The sequence below is a fragment of the Haliotis rufescens genome, unplaced genomic scaffold (genome assembly GCF_023055435.1).
Source record: "Haliotis rufescens isolate VD_foot unplaced genomic scaffold, xgHalRufe1.0.p SCAF_1, whole genome shotgun sequence".
NCBI lineage: Eukaryota > Metazoa > Mollusca > Gastropoda > Lepetellida > Haliotidae > Haliotis > Haliotis rufescens.
This window is the reverse complement of record NW_025963779.1, coordinates 80882591-80906322: the sequence shown is the minus strand read 5'-3', so window position 1 is coordinate 80906322 and position 23732 is coordinate 80882591. Positions and strand designations below refer to the sequence as shown.

General features: G+C 40.4%; 1 pseudogene; it reads right to left on the bottom strand.

Annotated features, from left to right (window-relative positions):
- Positions 1–1487: 1487 nt before the first annotated feature.
- Positions 1488–14984, bottom strand: LOC124143821 (annotated as a pseudogene).
- Positions 14985–23732: the final 8748 nt, after the last annotated feature.

Genomic DNA, 23732 nt, shown 5'->3' with positions numbered 1-23732 from the left:
CCCTGTCGCATCCTCGCACACCCATAGTTAGCTCGTTTCCAAAGGTCGAGATCGCGAGAATGTCCCTTACAGTATTCCATAGTGCGGAGTTTTGTTCTTATAGAATGGAGATTGTAATACACTGGCTAATCGTGTATGAGTTTGAATTAGCATTGCAGATATCGTACTAGTCAACGTCGGGAAGAATATGTCAAATTTTCCTTTTTCCACAATCGTTGCTACATTGTTCGTTCATCCAAATGTAAATAGGTGCATGATATGAATGAATGATTTTAGCTGTTGATGTTCACCCTAGCTGTTATTGACCGTGGTAGTTCTGACCATTCAAGACAGCATCCAGCATTTTTATAAGGGAGGGGTCCAAAATATCAAAATCCTCTCTCCGATAATTTTACCACCTACAACATACTACATTTGGTTGAAAAAAGAGGGAGGGGGTCCGGGCCCCCTGCCCCCCACCCTATGCCATTCCTGGTATAGGGCCTGGAGACCCGGATCAGGGTTTCGAATCCAAAAATCACCCGGTCGAGACCATTGGTTAGCCAGCACAAAAGCTGTGTTTTTAAGAAGGTTGAACTTTAGGAAATGAAACATTATATCTGAGAAAAAAATCGGCACAATGGTGTGACTTGGATCCGCAGTTCCACTATATCTGGATATCCATAGGCTTCCATGGACCACTGTTCCAGTACATCGGGATATCCATGGGGTACCATGGACCACTGTTCCAGTATATCTGGATATCCATGGGTTACCATGGACTACTGTTCCAGTACATCGGGATATCCATGGGTTACCATGGACCACTGTTCCAGTATATCGGGATATCCATGGGTTCCCATGGACTACTGTTCCAGTACATCGGGATATCCATGGGTTACCATGGACTACTGTTCCAGTATAACGGGATATCCATGGGCTACCATGGACTACTTTTCCAGTACATCGGGATATCCATGGGTTACCATTGTTCCACACTATTGGACGTTGTCCCAACATATCTGAGTTATTCTTGACTCCCATGGTGCCAAATGCCGGGATTACCACGTATTTTCCACCATATCGGGACGAACGATTGAACGGAATACCATTGATTACCAACAGCTAGAGCCAGCAGTGTTGGCATTACCATGGATTTACACTGTTCCGTAATATCACAGATGTGGTAAGAATAGGTCCCCAAACACCACATATTTGTTTGTTTGTTTGTTGTTTAACGCCGCACTCCGGGGGATGCAGGGCTCACCTTGTAGTTAAATGGTGAGAAGTCACCCGAAAGACCAGTGCCCCGAGAGCCAAAGCGATCGCAGCGCTAAGATGGTCGTAACTCCCATACATTAACACAGACTTTCGTCAGTCGTAGCGCTACGATCGCTTTGTGAACAGGAGCCAGGTTCGATTCCGTGTATTGCCATATTGCTAAAAGCCGAGTACAACCCTACTCGCTCACTCGCTATATCACTGTTACAACCGAATGAACAAACACGTATAAGAACAAAAATATTTATTTACAATATACAATCTATTTACCATATGTATGTATAATATTTCACATATATATAAAATTGTCTTTTGGTTGCTATGATTTCTTTGAGTACGTCCGTATCATATCCTGTATCCATTTGTCATAAAACGAAACACGTGAAAACACACTTGGGTACCCCGATGTCTGACAGCCGCTGACGCCCCATGACGTCACACCCACGAGGAAATAGTAACCGCCACGAGAACAAACGAGAGGACCGCCAGAATCCCCCTGAAAACATTAAGATAAACGTGAGTGAGTGGGGCACGACGCAGGTTTTAGATGTTTACGGTTGGTTTGTTGTTTAACGCCGCACTCAGCAATATTCCAGCTATATGAAGCCGGTCTGTAAATAATCGAGTCTGGACCAGACAATCCAGTGATTGACATGAACATCGAGCTACGCAATTGAAATACGATGACATGCATCAGTCAAGTCAGCGAGTCTGACCACCCGATCCCGTTAGTCGCCTCTTACGGCAAGCATGGGTTGCTGAAGACCTATTCTACCCCGGATCTTCACGGGTCATACTTTTGGTGTGAAACCGGCGAGCACAGATGTGGTGCTTTCACGCCTTGAATATTGAAACAATCAGGGCGAATCGGGATTCAAATCCACGATCATAGTTTTCTGTAACGCCGAAGATACGCAACTCTGCACAGCGCCATCCCTCCAGCCCAACCCATCAGTTTAGAGCTTCGATCATAACTCAAATATTTTAATCAGCGATCAACTTCTAAAGGCTTTATTTGAAGGGGAGTCGTGGACCACCTGCACAAAGCGAGCGTAGCCATAAGACGATCTCGACTTCCACAGTCATTATTGCAAGAGTTGCTATGCAACGCGTACGAAACTAACCAAATAGCTATGGGTTCTTCACTTAATATGCTGAGTAGTTGGGTGGAATTGTGACGGGGGATTGGGATAATAACAGTTGGATTTCACATTTCAGAGGAAAAATCATTTTTGGGAAAGTGACCAAGTAGCAGCTTGATAATCTGTCATATAAATATTTAGTAAATCACGAACAGCCCTTTCTGGATGTATTCATTTATCCATAGAGCGGATCAAGGTCATGTATGAAACAATAATGGAAGTATAATACACGGGATAATCGTGGCTGATAAAGTCTATATCAATAACTTACGTTGCAGGCGCCACCATCCCCATTGCCCACACACACGTGGGAGTTGAGGATGCGCTTCCAGCCCCACCTAGCGGCACACTCGTTGTTTGTCCTCACTGTCACCTTGAGCTCCTGCAGGAGACTCTGGTCCTCGAAATCTGTAACAAAGGACAACATTCACCATATCAACACCGATTACGTGTATCAGAGTGACTGTCAGTGCTGATTTTGCCACTTCAGTCAGCAATATTCCTGCTATATCATGGCGGCATGTAAGGAATCGGGTTAAACCAGGAGTTGACAGCATGAACAACGATCCAGGAATGACGTCACACTATTAGTCAGGCCACAGACTGCAACCATCCGGTCCGCATTAGACACTTCTTAGCATGGAAGACTGGGAACCTATCTGCCTCGGAATAAGTTATGTTTATGACTGACTGACTGAGTATAGTTTTACGCCGCTTTTAGCAATATTCCAGCAATATCACGGCGGGGGACACCAGAAATGGGCTTCACACATTGTACCCATGTCGGGAATCGAACCCGGGTCTTCGGCGTGACGAGCGAACGCTTTAACCACTAGGCTACCCGACCGCCCTCTGTTTATGAAGTAATGGGGTGATTTTGAAATACTATCCAATACACAAATATACACTGCTTTTGTTAAACATTCCCGATCCATCACACAATGGTCAAAACTCCTTCATCGTATATTCCCTAACCCTTTGAATTGAAAATAACCCTACTTCTTCTACTGCTATTCCCATCATCAACACTCTATGGTGGGTGAGTGAGTTTGGATTACGTCACTTTTAGCAATATTCCAGCAATATCACGGCGGGGGACACTAGAAATGGGCTTTACACATTGTACCCATGTCGGGAATCGAACCCGGGTCTTCGGCGTGACGAGCGAACGCGTTAACAACGAGGCTACCCGACCGCCCCCAACACTCTATGGAGCTGAACGTATGTGCAATGTATATATTTAGCATCAAATAACAGTTTCCATAGGAACAATACACACTATAGAATGTATTTGCACATATTCAGTTGAAGATAATATTTTGTCTTATTGTAGTTATGGCCTTACCCGTGTGTTTGTATATGTTAATGAAATGCATATAACTATTTGAATTGTTCTCTTGATCACCAAGTGCCCCAATTTCAGTTATATCAAGATAAAATAAACTTCTCAACGTAGCATATTTAAATCCAGAGTAAACGTCATCATATTCCGTTCTCCGTTTAAGATATTTAAAGTATGTTTTAATATATCTTTACAATTCAGACGTATGGTATAATGTCACATGATCGGTCATAACCCAGGCTCACCCTTTGTCTCTCCCCATCCCATAATCCAGCAGTCGTCTTCAGGCTCGAACTGCTCTTCCTTTGAGGGCAAACATGCATGTCTGATACTGAAGCCCGTCACATCCACCGCCTCCTTCAGCCGCATCAATGCGATGTCGTTGGGGTAGTTGCCACCATTCACGAACTCGGGATTCTGGGAAAGATAATAATAATAATAATATATATATATAAAATGCCAGGATCACCTAAACCTTCCTTGCTGTATTTTTAATTTTAATCTAATAATAATAATAATAATAATAACAACAACAACAGCAACAACAGCAACAACAACAATTCAATTAGACACTATCTAAAAAAAAACACCCCAGAAAACTTAGAAAAAGACTTTTGAATCTAAGTTTCACATAAGTTAGTCTAAGATGTCCAAGTACAGATTCTTAAGTTTATGAATTCATGAAACCAGGCGCTTTATCAGATAAATAAGAACTTATGCGATAAGCGGATAACTGGCCGATTAAAAGCAGAGAGCGACCGTGGGCGGTAAGTTACGTAACACTTGGTAATAGCGACTATCAGTGTTCTCTTTACAGTGGCCCTTCAGTCGCGGTTGCAGAATACGAGTCTGCCTCTGTGTGTTGTTCAACCGAGCCTTGGGCATGATATATAATATCGTGGGATAAAAAAAACACTCTTTTTTTTCCATGTACAATCTGCTTGGGGTAGCCTAGTGGTTAAAGCGTTCGCTTCATGGTCCGGGTTCGATTCCCCACATGGGTACACTATGTGAAGCCCATTTCTGGTGTCCCCCGACGTGATATTGCTGGAGTATTGCTGAAAGCGGCGTAAACCATACTCACTCACTCTTGTATTTTAAGATTGTATTAATAATCTATGTATCATCCACTTTGGTGCCTTTATCAGTGACTGTCCTGTCAAGTTATTCAGGCATTTCGATCACGTATCTATTCATGGAAATTTGGGGTCAGTCGGATAGTCACGCCACCAAGTCACGACATCTACAACACAACTATATATGAACACACCATGAGCACATTGCCACTTTAGAAGCATACCTGTCGTGTTGTAAACCTAATCATGAAAATAACAAATAATAATTTGGTGTATATCAACCCCTGGTTTGTCGGTTATATGCTGAAATAGAGACTGTGGAACTACATTATAATCACTTATGCTCGAAATGCCAACCTACTTTGACAATGAGATCTATCTCCCTTCGGGTCTCCATGCCGGAGTTGACGCCCTGTTGGTGTTCTCCGAATGCCGCTCTCCAGTCACTCGCCTTTTCAAACTGGTTCCTGTGAATAAAATATGATAATTGTTTAGTGATTATTACTAAACATAACACAACACTAGGACAACATTTTACCTGGCTTAAAGGACATAAACTGCCGGGGAAAATAGGAAAATAGGTGGGTGAGGTGAAATGGGGTTTAACGTCGCGTTCAATATTATTGCACTTATATAACCGCGTGCCTGCACGTGTGCGTACGTGGCTGCTCGTATACTATAGTCAGGTTTTATAGAGTTAGCTCACTGAGATACCATGCCGCAGTGTAACATGAATACCCACTCAGACACAGTATACTGACTCAGAGCCGACCATTCTTTGTTTTAGCCCCTTAATGCCGAACACCATGCAGGGTAATAATAGTAGTACCATCTTTTTAACGTCTTTTGGTATGATGCGTGATCGAACGTGAGCGAATCCTGGCACGGGTAAGGAACATAACCCCGTGTGTGTACAGACAGTCCCATCATACATGTGGTTACAATATCGTTGTTTATTTTCTATATATTTACAAATCAACTACATGGCAGTTTCGTTTTTAACCCTTCATAAATAGCTGATTACATTTGTGGTTGGGAGGTTTTGTATTTACTTTTTTGCGGTCAAGGGTATACATGTAAACTATATGGATACTTACACAGCTGCATGTTGGCAAGGCACGCAGCTTGTAAATATTTAATATCTTGAAATGGATTTTACCGTCCTTTTCATTAGAATCGAGAAACATCTGTTAGCTTGACATAATTTATGAATCTCCCGGTATCGATCATTCTGACCATATTGACATTTGATGTACGTCCCGGAGTTGCTCCAACAGGAGATTAAATTGTTAGAAATGTACGATCTCAACATCCTCCTGCTGTTACATCAAGGATATGTCAGTACGTAAAAGTTGTCTATTTTCGGCGATTATAAAATGCCAACCCCTCTCTCAGCATGCTGTGAGTATAGTTAATTATTTCTGAATAAACCATGAGCTGATGGAAACGTGAATATTCAAGATTAATAATAATCCAGTACGAACAGAACAAGATCCACACAAAAGGGAGACAACTTTAGTAGACATTAGGTTCTGGTTCTTGGCGCCAACATGGCTCCTTGTGTCAAAAGGTTGCCCTGGACATAATAACCTCTTCTTCAAAAGATATTGTTCAGTTGGGGTTTTAAGAAGGTGTGTACAGTGACACACTGGTAACTGCTGTTATTCCTGAATCCCTGCCTTTCGTTGTTAATCAGAGGAACATTACAATAACCCTCGACTCGTTAATCCGGACAATTCTTATTCTGAAAAATACTTTGAACAGTACCATCTGGATTAACGGGGTTTCACCGTAAATGCTTAACTGCTCAATGATAGACACATAGGCCTCATGGTGAGTCAGTCTTTCCATCATTTTCTGTTATTAGTATTCACAACAAGAATATAACAAATAACAATAATAAGTTTCGAAATAAGTTTTGTCAAACAATGTGGAGATTTCCATTTGATATAACTATTATACTATCCATATGCGTGAAACAAGGACTAGTCATTAAATGGTGGTTGGACTAGCATATATGTGTAAGACGATTATGTGCATTATGTAACAACTCCTGATGTAGCGTATCGCAGATTTAAACCCCTTGTGTTTATTGTATGTGTGTCCATGTACAAAATGAACACCTTGTCATTTGTTTCTAGTTGATCATAGCTCCAGATAACTTTTTGAGCAATTGAGTTTTTTGTCGAAGGTTTCTGGTCATGGGTTAATACATTTTTCATTGGGTAATCAATATCTTTTCACTCATCTATTTATCACTCTATTGGTTTTTCCCCCAAAATGAGTTAACATTTTGAGATTTAAAATAAATAAAAAATAATGTTTTAGATGTATATAAGGCTCTAACTATAGGCTTGACTCGGAAAGTAAATTAGCTCGTTGTGTTTCGGAAATTAGCTCCTTTGTACGCATGCTGAAAAGCTTCATTGGGTATTTACGCGTGCTGTTTCTACACATTTGAGTTTTTCGTTTAATGCATGCGTTTCTGTACACAAGTTAATTGAAAGTAATTTGGTTTTGAATACTTTTGGGGGGTATTTTACGCAAAATCTGTAGCTCTGTTTATATATTACGAACCCTTCTTTCAATATGGTTAACGACAGAAATCGTTACGTTGTCTAATGCAGATTACACGACGCACTCGTTCATTCGGCTTAATCTGCTATACACACTAATACCTCGGGGAGCAATGGAGAAGTGCCATGTTCCGTCGGATATAGTTCGTATAACATGACGGTGTATTTTGAAGACATGTTATTCCGTCTCACAGACATTGGGTGTTCACTTTGATTCGACGACAATAGCCACTGGAAACAATTTGAATAGCTATTTACGGTTCACGACTGACTCCAGGCTGTATTGAGTCACGTGACAGTCACGTGCACATACTACATGTGTTTCCAATATGGATTCCCACAGCGCTGATCAAGGTCATATGTGACTGAGACGAGCCGGGTGATCACAGCGTCTTTTTGCCTTACCTTCTAAAACACTGAACACTTCGGCGACACACGCTCATTGTCAACAAGGGGAGACAACTCTGTCAGTCATATTGAGGTTACGAAATGGATGTTGTGATATCTTTAGAGCAATATCTGCATTATGTATTCATCATCGTCTATCGATGATCAAAAAGGCCTTCCCTAGTACCTTTGACAATTTGCCTGAGACATTGTAAAATCAAGAGAGTTCATCATTGTCCCTCGATGGTAAAAAAAAGCTTTACCCAGTACCTTTGACAATTTGAGTGTCAATGAGACATTTTGAAATCATAAAAATTCATCATCGTTCCTAAATGTAAAAAAAGCTTTTCACTATCACTTTGACAAATTGCCTTTCAATGAAACATTGTAGTGTCAACAGTATGTATACAAAACAATTACACGAGCGAGCGTGATTTTACGGCGTTTCTATTCACATTTTGTTTGTTGTTTAACGCCGTAGGGCTTTCTGTAAATACTTAAGTCTGGACCACACAATCCACTGATTGACATCGTGAGCATCGATCCACGCATTGGGATACGATGACATGCATCAACCAAGTCAGCGAGCCTAACCACCCGTCCCGTTAGTCGACTCTTTCGACAAGCATAGTCGCCCCTTACGGCAAGCATGGGTTGCTGAAGACCTATTCTAACCCGGATCTTCACGGGTCGACAATATGTAGAATCGACAGTGGACCATAACAATTCTTTGCAAAAACTTGCACACGATTGTTGCTTTAGCGTAATCCCCAACGTTCATGATATATGTTATAACAGAAATAAAATGCGCTTTCACTTTGTTTTGCTAATAGGGGCGATACCTTGAAACAAGGATTACTTTTCCCGTCTGAAAAGCCAAAAAAGAATGTCCTCACCTTTAGCATCAAAATCGTGCCCTGCCCCCTTGCGTATTTGGACATCGCGTAAAAGCGTATTAAGTCAGTTAACCCTGAATAAAACAACATGTCAAAGTGACCCCGCCGTACGTGTTTGCAGTGTCATTAGAATTGTGAACAGTTCCCTCCCCTCCCTGCCTGTGGGCGCAAGCTCCTTCCCAGCGCGTGACACCTTTGTTGCATTCTCGGTATAGAGAGCTCCGCGAACGGGCTGTCGCTGTGAAGAGCTTGCCTGTGGGCGCAATCCCAGCCCCACACCTATCTGTTGTCTGACACACTCTTTACAAAACTGCGTCGTGTTGTGACACCACCATGCAGTGCCAAACACAGGATTATTCGGAGAACTGCCCTCCCTCCCCCAACATTTGACGGTCGTCACCGACTTTGAAGCCAACACAATCAGAAAGACGCCCATCCAAGCTTCGAGTACCTGCACCTCGGTCATTTTACCTAACCTTAAGACTAACGACTGTAAAAACAACTTGTTTATTACTGTAATACATTTTTTCACCAATAATAATCCGCTAAGTGTGTATTGGTCACACTAGTAATTTAGGACTGTAAAGCCAAAATGTCAGCGCCAGAGAATAACCAGTGTAAAAGGCAAAAAAGTGAGGAAAATTACATGAATGGATCACTGGAAATTTGACAACAGGTGTTTGCGAATATACGGCAATTTACCATCTCATCAAGGGAAAAGTGCTGACTGCATATGAGTTTTGTATGACTGTCATACACGGGTCCTGATAACTAAGAGAAGGGAAGTCACTGTTTATCCAGGCCAAATCGAAATAACACTAAATGGATATGACTGACACGAATGGATTAATCGACTAATGTTCTTCAAAGTTTACAGATTTTCGTTATGTTTTGTAGAAATATTATCAACATTAACGATTGAAAATAATTAATTAAACACAATACCTAGACAAGGGTTACCATAGGTTGTAATGGAACAAAAAAAACTTAACTCAGTCGAAGGAAAACAACTGAAATTGGTCATATTAACGTATACAATTTTTAGTTGTTTGATAGGCATTACTTAGAAGTTGACAGATGACAAAGTAGACAATTTATGGATAACAACTTCTTTAATACTGTAAAGGCGACGTTTCGGTAATTTGACAACTGTATAAGGATCTGTACCGAAACGGGGCCGCTGCCGAATTCTATTCAGGGAGTCACGGATAAATATGTTTAAAGCTATACTTATTACTAACACCCTTAAAGAGGCTGTACCTAATCTTAATATTTCATTTAACAAATAACGTTAATCAATGTCCTCGAAAACAATTGTCACTCCTTAATAAAGCGTCGTCCTCCGTTCCACTCTTTGAATATAATAAGATTAAGAAATAAATTTCGACCCGTGAAGATTCCGGGGTAGAATAGGTCTTCAGCAACCCATGCTTGCCCTAAAAGGTGACTATGCTTGTCGTAAAAGGCGACTAACAGGATCGAGTGGTCAGGCTCGCTGACTTAGTTGATGCATGTCATCGATCCCAATTGCGTGGATCGATGCTCATGATATTAATCACTGGATTGTCTGGCCCAGACTCGATTATTTACAGACCGCCGTCATTTAGCTGGAATATTGCTGAGTGCGGCGTTAAACAACAAACCAACCAACCAACCTAACACATTTCATTTAGGTTTTAATCATTATGCATGCATCACAAATTTCTTACACATGAAACTGACAGGTAACTTTCAGTTTAACCTTCAATTAACTACTTTTCTTTTTGAACACATACGGATAAACTATTACCCTTCAGTTTGAACACATGCGACAATAAGGCTGCGTGCATGAATATTCATTTCAAGGCTGATCCCGTCTTTACATAAACCGGATGAACTAGAAAGATGATTCATGATATGCACGTGCTGTGTAAATCCACGCCTAAACTGTGGTGTGAGTGTTAATCCTTGAGATATACATATCAATGGGTTAAGGACAGTGTTTTTCTTGTGTGTCTAATTTGAATTGTGGTGCAGTTTACTAAGCAGCTTTACTTTACATTTTAAGCAGTTGGATTATGTTTGCGTTTCTCGCGTTTCTTATGGTGCCTATAATATAAGTCCTGATTTTGCATGTGGAGTGCTTCGAGTTTTTCTACTATTCCAGTCCTCTTACTTCAATACAGTAACTCACATACACGTTATCGTTTGTTCTTTTGGTGGTTTTACCCAAGTGGAGACACAATGCGACTTATTCCTTTAATTGTTTGGCTACATTATAGTTTTGGTGTTTTTTAATTACTTCTTAACCTAAGTGGCCCCCAAACCGAGGCAATAACTACCATTAGGTTGAGTCTTGGTAATCGGTGTGGTCCTTTGGTTGTTGGAGAGGGGGTGGGGGATTGGGGTGGTGGTGAGGGTGGATCGGGTCGGGTGTTGGGGATGCGGGGTTTGTGTCAAAAAACATAACCTAGTTTTACTGAAAAGAACATAATGTCCAAAGAATGCAATTCTTTTAAATTTACATATTTAAAAAAGATAATGGAGTACCTGTTCCTGTTGAAAAAGAGAAGTGCGCTCCGTGACAATTAATAAATTTACATATCGAACAAAACAGCTCCCCTCCACACAAAAACGCACACACGCATGTGCCACCTTATATGTTCATGATCTGAAGCCACAAACTGTCTTTATGTGATTCTGAAGATCACTTTTAATTTAAAGTGGCATAAGCTAAAAGTATAGCTACACCATTTAAAAAATAACTCACTCCAATCCCTTCAGGTGGGCGTGGACGAATATGGGCGTGGTAGGTCGCGGTGGGCGTGTCGCGGTGGGTGTGGTGGCGGATATTGTCTGGTGTCATCGTACCCCTACCTTCCTCGCGATGTGGACTGACAACATGTTTGTCGTAAGTATTTGCCTGGTGTGGTTACATGTCCGTCACAATCCGTGCCTTCACAGCACACGCCAGGAGTGTATAGGAACCCTCGGCCAAGTGTTGGCTGGTGTGCAAGTGATGGGGTGGACAGGTGACATTGTGTACATTACCTCACCCGCATTCAACCCATATGTAAACAAGGAAGACCACGCTGTTTGGGCATAGAAACCACATGCCCTCTTATCATTCAAATGTCAGACAGGTTAGAGCTATGTCGAATCCAAATACACTGCCGGGCAAAAGAAAGTATACACTTGAAAATTGGATTTGACCCAAATTACAAACGTTATCAGAGCGTCAAAAGGGTGAAAACAGTCGCAAAACACTGCAAACTTAAGGTCCAAAACACAACTATGATACCAGTGTCTAATACATCACCATCGCATGTCATCTTTTGTTTGTTATATGTTTATTAGGTCTTCATCAACCCATGCTTGCCCTGAAAGGCAACTATGCTTGTCGTAAGAGGTGACTAACGGGATCGAGTGGTCAGGCTCGCTGACCTGGTTGATGCGTGTCATCGTATCCCATTTGCGTGGATCGATGCTCATGATATCAATCACTGGATTGTCTGGTCCAGACTCGATTATCTACAGACTGCGTTCATATAGCAGGAATATTGATGAGTGCGGCATTAAACAACAAACAAACAAACAAACAAACAAACATATTTAGCTAAGGTGGGTACAAAGGTGTACAGTGCCTCTGGTTATAATGCCACCTTTATTCCAGCGGAAAATATGGCACTATAACCAGGGTGGCACTGTAACCAGGGTGGTAAAAAGCAGACCTTACTGACATAATATATATATTAAATAAGAACCAAGACATAGCCATTCAACCCATGCTATATTTTCAAACAGAACTGCATCATATACATTGCCAATCCCGAGGTCAAATGTTGACATTTAAAAAAAAGAAGTCTTTGACGTTAGGCTTCCTTGAGCCAGCTCATAATGTTGTCAGTGGGTCAGTATAAGTGCTACCCCTAAGCCCTAGCTTGTGCCTACAGACTGATTTCTTCTATGAATTAGTGTTTTCATGAGGACATCGATTGTAGGAGCACAACCATCACATCATCCTAATTGGGGTCAGTTTATTGTCAATATAGTGTATCAGATGATGAAGCTGAGGTTTTATGGTATTGGGGACCGCCTCCGTGGTCTTGTGGAACAGCGTCCGCCCAGAGAGCGGAAGGTCCGGGTTCGATCCCCGACCGCATCATACCAAAAGACGTTAAAAGATGGTACTTGTTGTTACCCTGTCTGGCGCTCGGCATTAAGGGGCTAAAACAAAGACTGGTCGGCTCGGAGTCAGCATACTGAGTCTGAATGGGGTATACATGTTAAACTTCGGCATGATATCTCAGTGGGCTAGCACTATAAATCGGCATCAGTCCGGACTAGTACAAGCAGCCACACACACATGCATGCACGTCGCTATATAAGTGCAATAATCTTGGACGCGTTAAACCCTATTTCACCTCACCTTATGGTACTGGGACTTATTGATTGGGTGATGACAGCATCAAGGGCTGCAGATGCCGTGCTGTAGGGGCCAGGAAATGAATCTTAACCTGTGACAACTGCTCAGGGATTAGAATCTCTGTGTGAGGATTAGCTGTGAGATCAATGCAATTAATGTCTTCATTTAGAAAAGGGAATTATCTCCAGAAGATTAACTACATTGCCAAGTTTTTCTCAAAATTAAAACAAATTGGCATTATAACCAGGAAATTGGAACGTTTGTTCTGAATTAGCTGTGAGATCAATGTAATTAATGTCTTCATTTAGAAAAGGGAATTATCTCCTGAAGATTAACTACTTTGCCAAGTTTTTCTCAAAATTACAACAAATTGGCATTATAACCAGGAAATTGGAACGTTTGGTCTGAAAAACATTGACATTGGCATTAAAACCAGTGAATTTTTCACTGCGGAAATCCGTTCTAAGGAAAAAATGGTAATATAACCAGGGGCATTGTATTCCGGAAGGACTGTCTACTTACTTCTGCCCGGTAGTGTAGCTGGTCGGGTTAAGGGACCAACTATTCAATATTTACACATTTTTTTCAGGACATCCAGTATGTTTTAGGTATTACCAGGGGAAAACATATTTGTCCAGTATTCCCTCTCTCTCTACCACTTTGTTATGGAATGATAGGGTCGGTGGGGTGCATTGTACTTCCCATTGTAGCTTGAAGTACTTGAAGTAGTATTGTTTACACCAATCACAGCGTCATCCTATTTTGGACATCCATAACCAGATAAACTTGAGCTGGCTTCCATTTAATCTCAGTGAAGAGGGTGTCGTAAGAGGCGGCTTACGGGATCGGGTGGTCAGGTTCGATGACTTGATTGATGCATGTCATCGTATACGAATTGCGTGGATAGATGCTCATGATGTCAATCACTGGATTGTCTGGCCCAGACTCGATCATTTATAGACCGTCGTCATACAGCTGGAATATTGCTGATTGCGGCGTTAAACAACAAACAAACAAAACCATAATTGTGAGTTCATGACCCATACATCCGAGTATCCGCCATCTTGGTATTTGGTAGTGGGTACAAGTTCTATCCAACAAGATCTTCTCTTATAGTCAGTTACTTAAACTAACTGGTCAGGTTACACAGCGCTATCTCATTATTTCTATGGGTTGTTAAACGCCACATTCAGCAGTAGATTCAGACGGGCTGTGATTGAGTCGGGGCCAGAACATCCAATGATTGATATTACGAGCAACGATCCGTCGGAGTACGGTGGCACAAGATTAACAAAGTCACCGAACCTAACTACCAGATCCATTTCGCTGTCTCTTACGAGGTTGCTGCATAGGTTGCTGGGGAGCAATTCTAACACGTAGCTCAGCAATAGGACTGTCGTATGTCTTAATTTACAAGTCTTACAATGCCTCAACTGCCTAGAATCCAACAATCGCCGATTCACATCTCTCCGTCTCCAGTTGGAGACCTTCCTTTCAGGCTGTGATAGAAAATATTGTTAAAAGCTCTATTTTATGCTTGTACGTACTTGCGTACGTGCGTGGTGTGCGTGTGTGCGTGAGCGTGTTTCATGGCATTATAAATTACAGAGTTAAATATCTAAATATTTCCAATTGATCAGAAACTCTTGTTATTAATAACCAGCATCTGTATACTTACAGGCTATATTCCCCGACAAATTTAGTACTGCACGTTGTGTTAAAAACGCATACATACCCATGCACGCAGTGAGCCGCCGTCACTATCCACTGTGGGTGAACGAGGGTACCGCCACACACGTGACGTTTGGCCCACGTCAGTCGAAGGGAGACAACCCATGGCCATCTTCCTTCTGAGGACGGAATACCACCAACAATCATGTTTGTAATGGCTACTCCACATTCTGAAAATGAACAAGATTGTTATTATACACTGTATCAAACAATCTGAGTTTCTATAATTCCCATGGTTAAAGTATCCCATAAACTTAACTGTAATCAAGTTTATAAACTTTAACTGTGTATTAATTTCCGACAAAACGAATGCATCATACAAACGCGTCATACCAAAATACTTTAAAAGATCAATAATGTCTTTTGTCTGGCGACCGTATCCGTGATCTAATGGTAGAGCGTCTACCCGGTGAGCGGAAGGTCCGGGGTTCGATCCCTGACCGCGCCATAGCAAATGACGTTAAAAGATGGTACTTATTATTACCCTGCCTGGTGCTCGGTTTTAAGGGGCTAAAACAAGGACTGGTCAGCTCGGAGTCTATATACTGTGTCTGAGTGGTTATTCATGTTAAAACTGCAGCACGTTATCACAGGGGGTAGCGCTATAAAACCGGCATTAGTCTGGACTAGTACAAGCAGCCATACACACGTACTAGAATCTCGAACGCGGCGTTAAATCCCATTTCACCTCGCCTCACCTCAAGTAATCCACCTCGTAGATGTGGTTAACCCTCACACCCAGAACCGCCACCTGTAAACTGCACGTCCAATTACACATCGTGTGTGAAATCCTCACTACGAGACGTTATTCGGTCACAGGGGAATAACCGTTTGCTTCAAATCCTCTTAATTTAATTGGAACGTTGGCCTTACACTCCTCCATGTTGAGAAGCAAACAAACCATATCTCTTAAAGGGGAAAAACACCCCAAACTATCCTACTGAGTTAAAATAGCCATGTATTCATGTCCAAAGCATTGAAGTAAAGGAGTTTATAATTATTGACAATATATCCATAGGCAAAGACATCTTCCCTCTAACTTCTGTTCATTATAGTTGGTTTAAATTGAGATATATTAAAAATAAGATAGGTTTAGGAGTCACCAGCAATTTGTTTCCGTTTAAAGCAGTCATTTAGTTCTAGTCGGTTCAAACAACGATGCATAAATTTACAACTTTCGCTATTAACACATGTTTCCTAGCTTTACAATGATAACACGTCCTGTACACCCATAACTAACTTTACAAATCAAATATAGACTGAAACTTGAATGTGTAAAGTTGAACACTTACATTGGTAATGCTTCAATATACTTTCTATATTACATGCGTTCTTCAATCAAATCTTCATCAAATATATTCCCGGAATAATAATATAATACCACTAAAGCCCTTTTCTGACGTAGAGATTCAAATCTGCCCTACTTTGCTACCGTGTGTAAATGAAGCAAATGGGAGTAGGTCAAACTATAACCCAACTATTACCCACGGCTTGTAGTCAATCCTACCTCAAGCTCTCTCTACAACCAAATGTTGGTAAAACAACTTGACTAGGATTATATTTAAGCCATGTAAAGCTCTATGTAACTTTTCAAAATGCAGTTCCTTATTGAATAATCATCTGAAATTTACATGTGGTTTTGTCGGATTTTCCAACTAATTTGTCTCTGTTCGGGTGAGTATTCAACCTGAATTTGTCGGGTGACATAGTTAGGTGTGGCTTGAAGTATTTTGAACGCCATTGATCTCAATGTATAGTTTGGGAACTGGTAAAACCTTAAGCGATTTCTTTCAAATAGGTCTGAGCCCCGTTCCACAAAGCGATCTTAGCACTAAGGTGATCGTAAGTCCCATACTTTAACATAGGTTTACGATCATCGTAGCGCTAAGATCGCTTTGAGGAACGGGGCCCTGCTTTGAACGGATATGAGCTGCGAAATTATTTTGATGTATTTACACGTGGCTCTGTAATCAATAGATTAGTATATGCTAAAGTTAATATCTGAGTTTCAAGAACCTGGAACCCAAGACCACCGCTACAGGTAAAATATAACACGTCAACGCCAAGGGTAAAAAGTCGTCTCGGTTATCCACCGAAACAGATTCCATTGGGCGGAAAAGGCAAAATAGTGGTGAAAATTGCATGAATGAATCATCGAAAATTAGTTGGTTGGTTGGTTGGTTGGTTTGTTGTTTAACGCCGCACTCAGCAATATTCCAGCTATATGACGCCGGTCTGTAAATAATCGAGTCTGGACCAGACAATCCAGTGATTGACATCATGAGTATCGATCCACGCAATTGGGATCGATGACATGTATCAACCAAGTCAGTGAGCCTGACCACCCGATCCCGTTAGTCGCCTTTTACGACAAGCATAGTCACCTTTTACGGCAAGCATCGAAAATGAGTGATGACACGAGGTGTTCGCCTAATGTCCTGCCCTACCGGTGGCAGATGACGCACATAAAAAGCAACATTAACATTTCTGTTTCAATGTGAAATTTAAAGACACCAATAGGGAAGACTACAGGTTCATCTCAACAGGTGTAGTTTTTTCGCGAACTCCAGGTATCATCACTTTTTGGCAGTGATTAAGGAACACATGTTCATGATATTGTGTGAATCGTACAATCGACTCTTCTTTCTTGTAAAAATGGAATCGGTTTGGACGCTTTTATTTATTAAGTGTGGATTAAAGTACACCCAACCACTTTCTGTTTGAAGGATCAATTTGAGTCCCGGAGTGAAGCATGTGCCGCAGAAAAAATGTCAAACAAAAACATGTATTACATTGTACGATTAATTGTCTTTGACATTGTTTTTCATAACAATATTGATCCTCCAAACAACCACGTCAGTTTGATTAAACTAGCCAGGAACGCGTGAGTTTTGTTTAAGCCAGTCACCGCTGTGCCTCCACAGTCACTGTTCCAAGTCGAGTGACGTAAAGAATACCTTGTCTTTGTTTATCATTTTATGGGGCAACACAACAAACAAAACAGGCTGTAACATCGGCGTTTGACTTTAAAACGACATAATCTTCAAACTAAATATTTTTTCAGTTTGCCACATTGTATTTACAAGAACCGAATCGGACCCACGTTGTCATCACGTGATCAAAGTCTTTGACCATTGCTATGGCAACAATGGACAATCCAATGGCCCTAAAAATATATTCTTTGTCTAGAATTAGACGTCCATCTGGAAATAAACTTCAGAGGTAATTAAGCTACCTTGAAAATTCCAAAGGGTTTTAGTCAGTCAGTATTTGGACATGAAGGTAGACGCCGTGTGTTTGTGATTTGGAAGAGTATTTGTGCTAGTTTGTAATCCCATCGCTAGACAACCCTTTAAACGCTTACTTTGTTCGTACATTCAAATTCCTTTCATTCTCTGGCAATCTGACAGATTGCTCGCTCAGTTTGAATTTCCTTCTGTATTTGCAAATCCAGTAGTTGACATATTCAAGGCTGCTCCAAGTATCTTTGATGTATTTGAGAACCGTAAAAACACAATTAGATGTTTTCCTCTATGTAAAGAGTGATTACTGTTATTTGCGCGGCTGTATTGTATTTCCGAGTTAGTGAATGTCCATGTTGGGTAATACTGTATATGGGAGAGTATGACCTTGCCGAACTGTGTGATTGTCCATGTTGGGTAATACTGTATATGGGAGAGTATGACCTTGCCGAACTGTGAGTAATGTGGGAAACTGTCCCTTCTCAATGTTGACAGGGAAATGTGTACCTTCATGTTGTCGAAAATTGACAAAATAAATAGCTTGAACACCATGCAGTGTGCAAATGTTCACGTCTCAGAGAAATGGACCATTTGGGTACGGTAATTACATGAAAAGACACTTTCGTGGAGAGGTATACTGAGTAAGTTACCTCCATGCCTATTTCGGCATAGTCATAAGCTTGTTCTTAAAACTACGAGCTGAAAACTGATTGAATTCCTATCACTTTGCAATAGTATATCTTCCAATAGTGTCATACTGATTCAATAGTATTAATGTTTTATATTTCGCATTCATCACGAAAAGGCTTTAGTGTAATAAATTGTCTGGAAATATATTTCATGAAATAATATTAGTAAAGTTCTGTTAATGAAAACGGGGCACTTAAAAAGGATTACAGAATAACCACCTGTTACAAGTCCCGGAAACCCGTCTCAAAACCTTTGGTCAGAGATCTTTCCAGCTCTGCGCTTCCTCGCTATGGAAAAAAACTACCATCTGATCTTAAGCTGTCGCCATCGCTTTCATCCTTTAAGGCTCATCTGAAAACACACCTTTTCAGACAACACTATCAACTCTACTCCCCTTTCATTAGTATTATTTGCTAAAACTATGTAGCGCCATAAGCATTACTTTGGTGAATGGAATCTGGCGCAGTATAAATGGACTTATTATTACTACAATATATGATCATATTTTGCCATTACACTACTGAAATATGAACGCCTTCTCGAAAGCGTTGTTAACAGGCGTTACTACGTAATATCGACGTCTCCTGACTAATCCTGCAGTGGGTGACAAATTTGACACTCTACAACTATATCGATAACACCAATGACTCAGTATAGCATTGAGTTTAAGAGAATGAATCATGTATGTTGAAACGGCAAACAATTTACTCATTCCCCTCAATGGATTAGGATTAAGTAGCTCAACTGTTAACACTTTGTCAATAGCACACCAAATCGTAGAGTTGAACTTCAACTAGAAGTGCTAATTTTCTGGATAATAAACCAATATGTTTCATGTTGAAGTGGCATGCAGTGTCAACATTTAGTAGATTCGAACTGTTTATATAAACACATGTGGTACACAAAGTTACGCTGTAATATGGAACCGTGAACATTAAACGAGGACTTTAGATGAGTTGCGCAGCACAGTAACCTTCCTAACAACAAAAACAACACTTTATACTCGTCTATATATTACGGAAGCCTTTTAGGGCCATTTGTTTTTTCTTGAAATTTCAAGATACTTTCTTGAAATTTCAAGATAATGAGCAGCCTCGAAATGAGTTAGTATCTCGATTATCTTGAAATGTCAACTCAGGTATCTTGAAATTTCAAGATACCTAAGTTTCTTGAAATTTCAACTTATTAACTTGAAATATCAAGATCATTATCTTGAAATTTCAAGTTAGTATGTATCTTGAAATTTCCAGAAAAAATGGCTATAACAGGCTTCCGTAATTTATACATATACCTATAATACACCTTGTACTTATTGTTTGACGTAGTTGCAGCGATATTTCGAGTTGTGTAAAATACAAAACGTATACGGGAGGTCAGTAGCGATAGAACTGATTTCAAGAAGTGGTATTTTGTCTGTGTTGAGTCTGTAATGTTCGTAAGTATGTTCTCGCAGAATTTCTGCCTATCTTCTGAAGGCTGAGGTACCAGTACTTCAATCTATCAGGATGAAATTGTCTAAGATGTAAAGCGAGTGCCACCAATATTCATGCTAAATCTTGACTACCTGTAAATATTCAAGGACCAGGAAAACCAGTGAGAGAAATCATGACTACAGTCCATGTCATCAGGGAACAGTCCCTCAAGTCACGGTGCCTCACCACTAGATCCCCATTTTGGCTGGCCCTTATTTCAAGGTATTGAGACTTATTCAGACCTGATACCCCTACAATAGATCTTACAGTCCTCACTCTGTCACAATTGTAATGGGAGTAGCCATTTACTATTCTGGGGCTGGAGAGGGACGCTCGGGTCTGGTTGAGACAGAATATTTGGTCGAGCACTGCTTCAAACAATACACGGAAGGACAATTTCTTTTTGACCCAAAACACATTCAGTATTTTTCAGTACATCCTGCATGCTCGGTACACAATGGTTGTGTGAACTGAGCAAAACATCCCACCATTTAACAGGAAAAGGTTACTTTTTTCAAGAGAACCTTTATGCGAGTATGAAAATTATACTGAAAATGAACCCACACCACTGTCTTCCTAAGCAATAAAAGACATTCGACTACGAGATTATACATATCCCTGCACGGAGGTATATAACACGATATCCATTAATCGTAAATCCGGTTATTATTCGGACGATATCGCCATGCTTAACGGGATTTAAATAAATAACTGAATATGAAGGATAGTTCATGTGTTACGTTTGCACGCACTAACTGTTTATTACCATGTCTTTTTATAAAGCCATTCATCATGTGATATTTTGACCATTAGAAAAAGCATCACAATCAAGGAAGGTCGCAATGCGTTTGAGAAGAAAAAGATGTCTGTTTCGTTTCTAAGAAATGAATTTACTTGCTTGATAACGGTGTTAGAATCTGCACCGACACGTCACTCTTAATTGTAACAAAGAAGCTGTTCATCCATAAATTCTTATCCTTACTTAGTACTCCAACTTCTAAATGCCGATCAAAGAAGTTACATGTTTGTTTCTATTAGATCAATTTCTATTTCATTGGACAAACATCTTAAAATAAAGTATCATTATATAAGGCTTGCCAGTTTTCAGTACTTGGCAAACTAGTCGATACGTTTGTTAAATGGGACGGGACCAAAACGCAAAAGGAACCGGTGCCTTCCAGGTGTTACCATGCTATTAATGTCCCTTGATTCCTAAGAAAATTAGAACTTCTATAACCAAAGTAAGCCTGTTAAAACTAGCCAATAGGAAACGAAGAGAATGTCCATGTTTTTTGGGTGTTGCCGTGCTATTAATGTTCTGTTGATTCCAATGAAAACTTGGTTTATATCCCCTTCTCTGCATGTGTCAGGAATGACAGTTATCTCTGCCTTGCCATTAATTCTCAGACACACATGACACCTACGCTTTGACATTGACAATAGTCACCTCTTATGGTACACCAACAAAGCCTTGCTTTGACAACAGACGACCTTGAGATGGCATTAGCACGGGGATTCCGGGCAGGAACGTTGTAGAACTCTGCACTCTTCCGAGAAGAAATTATTCAAGACCTTGATACAATTTGCCTTCCGAGGTTTCTCTTTATTTTGATGGTTGTATGTCTACACATCAAAAGGTTGTCGGAGGATCCGATGTCAACTGCAAGTAGTACAGCGCGTTCTGTCATTCAGAAGTAGCTGGGTATTTGTTTGACTTAAAAATCAAATTTGTGTCTCAAACAGAAGACAAGACAATACAAGACTCTCTATCCCTACGTGGTCACACGTTGTTTAAACACGATCGTTGCTCAACGTTAGGGCAAGGCTTGCTTAAAGCTTTACCTGGCTTGCGTGAAAGCGTTTAGAAACGCTGGCCAAATGCTAATAAAATCTGCCTCTTACTTAAAAATTTCACTTGTCCATGAATGAATTTGTCGAGTAAACTCGACAATACTTTTTACATTAGGTGCTGATTATTGAGATTCTTGAAACGTAAACAGTATCAATTTCAATACATGATGTTAATCCCACAACACCCTTATCCGCAGCGTACAAGGTGTTTCCTAACTGGTCGTCTTTTGTGAATGTGTGTGAATTTTATTTGTGGATACAACTAACCTGTATACGCCTTGGCAATTTATGCATTGTAAACTTGGCACACTGATGCAATTACGAGTAACTCGTTTACTGCCGTAAGAATTTGATGTACAACATGGTCTTGTAGACGATGACCAACATACTGATGAACGGGAGTCAGTGAGTATGGTTTTACGCCGCTTTTACGCCGCGTCCAGCAATATCACGGCGGGGGACTCCAGAAATGGGCTGCACACATTGTACCCGTGTGGAGACTTCAACCCGGGTCATCGGCGTGATGAGCAAACGCTTGAACCACTAGGCTACCCCACCCCCCAACTGATGAACGGAGGCAATGACTAGGACGCACGTTTTAGGCTGCAAGCATACCATTTATATGCCGTACACTTTGAAAACGCATATTCGAATGTTGGTAATATTTGGCAAAATGTCAAAAAAATCCATCCAAATAAGTTGGTCTGTGTATTCAGACAGGAGGTTATCACAGTATGGTCGTCGTTCAGGTTCGAATCTCATTCAATGTGTTTCGAGATGGACATTGGGACATAAACATCATGTCTGATGCTTGCAAACTGATTAGTTGTTTGTTTTAATAGATATGTTAAAAGTGTGTTATGTCAGTTATGGATATATAATCGCATACTGTATTGAATAATAAAATAGTTCACATTATATGTGTATAACGTATTGAGAGATCTTACAAACAGCTAGTAGTATTAATTACTGCGTGCCTACCATCAACAAATATATTATTGAAATACCAAATTATACTTGTGAGATAATTTCACTTCAACACGATATCTACCCAGTACCTTATCTGTATTATTTAAGATATATTTAGGTTTGTATACTATTTATAAATTAAAATGGTATCACCCCTACTACTGTAAATGTCATTAATATACTAAAGTATTTGAGAGCAAAAAAAGTCATATTTGTCACAGTCTTTGTCGACGATACGAAATTACACCGTAAAAACAACTACTTATGCTGTTCACCCAAAAAGGATCACTCACTTTTTCGGAATGCGGACAATATATATTCAAAGTTTAATGTTTTTTATATGTCGAAGATACATCCAGAATACCATTCTATAATATTTATTGACTAGAGGTAAGTGTAAAACAAGAATAAGGGCGGGGTTGGGCTGTGATTTTGTAATGAGACTGGATATCTGTTCAGCTACAGCTGCAAAACCAGATATTCTATTAATGAATTCAGTGAACCTAAATCCTTATTTTTAACAATCTGAAGCACAGACTGTTTTTAAGCATTTCTGGATTATTTTTTCGATAGTATCCCATGTGTGAGCTGGGCCTCCATTCACCATTCTTACAGCGAACTCATCAAAGGCACCAAAAGAAAGAGTGACGGTCAGATTCTTATAGACGTGCACCTTGCATGACACCTGTTCTA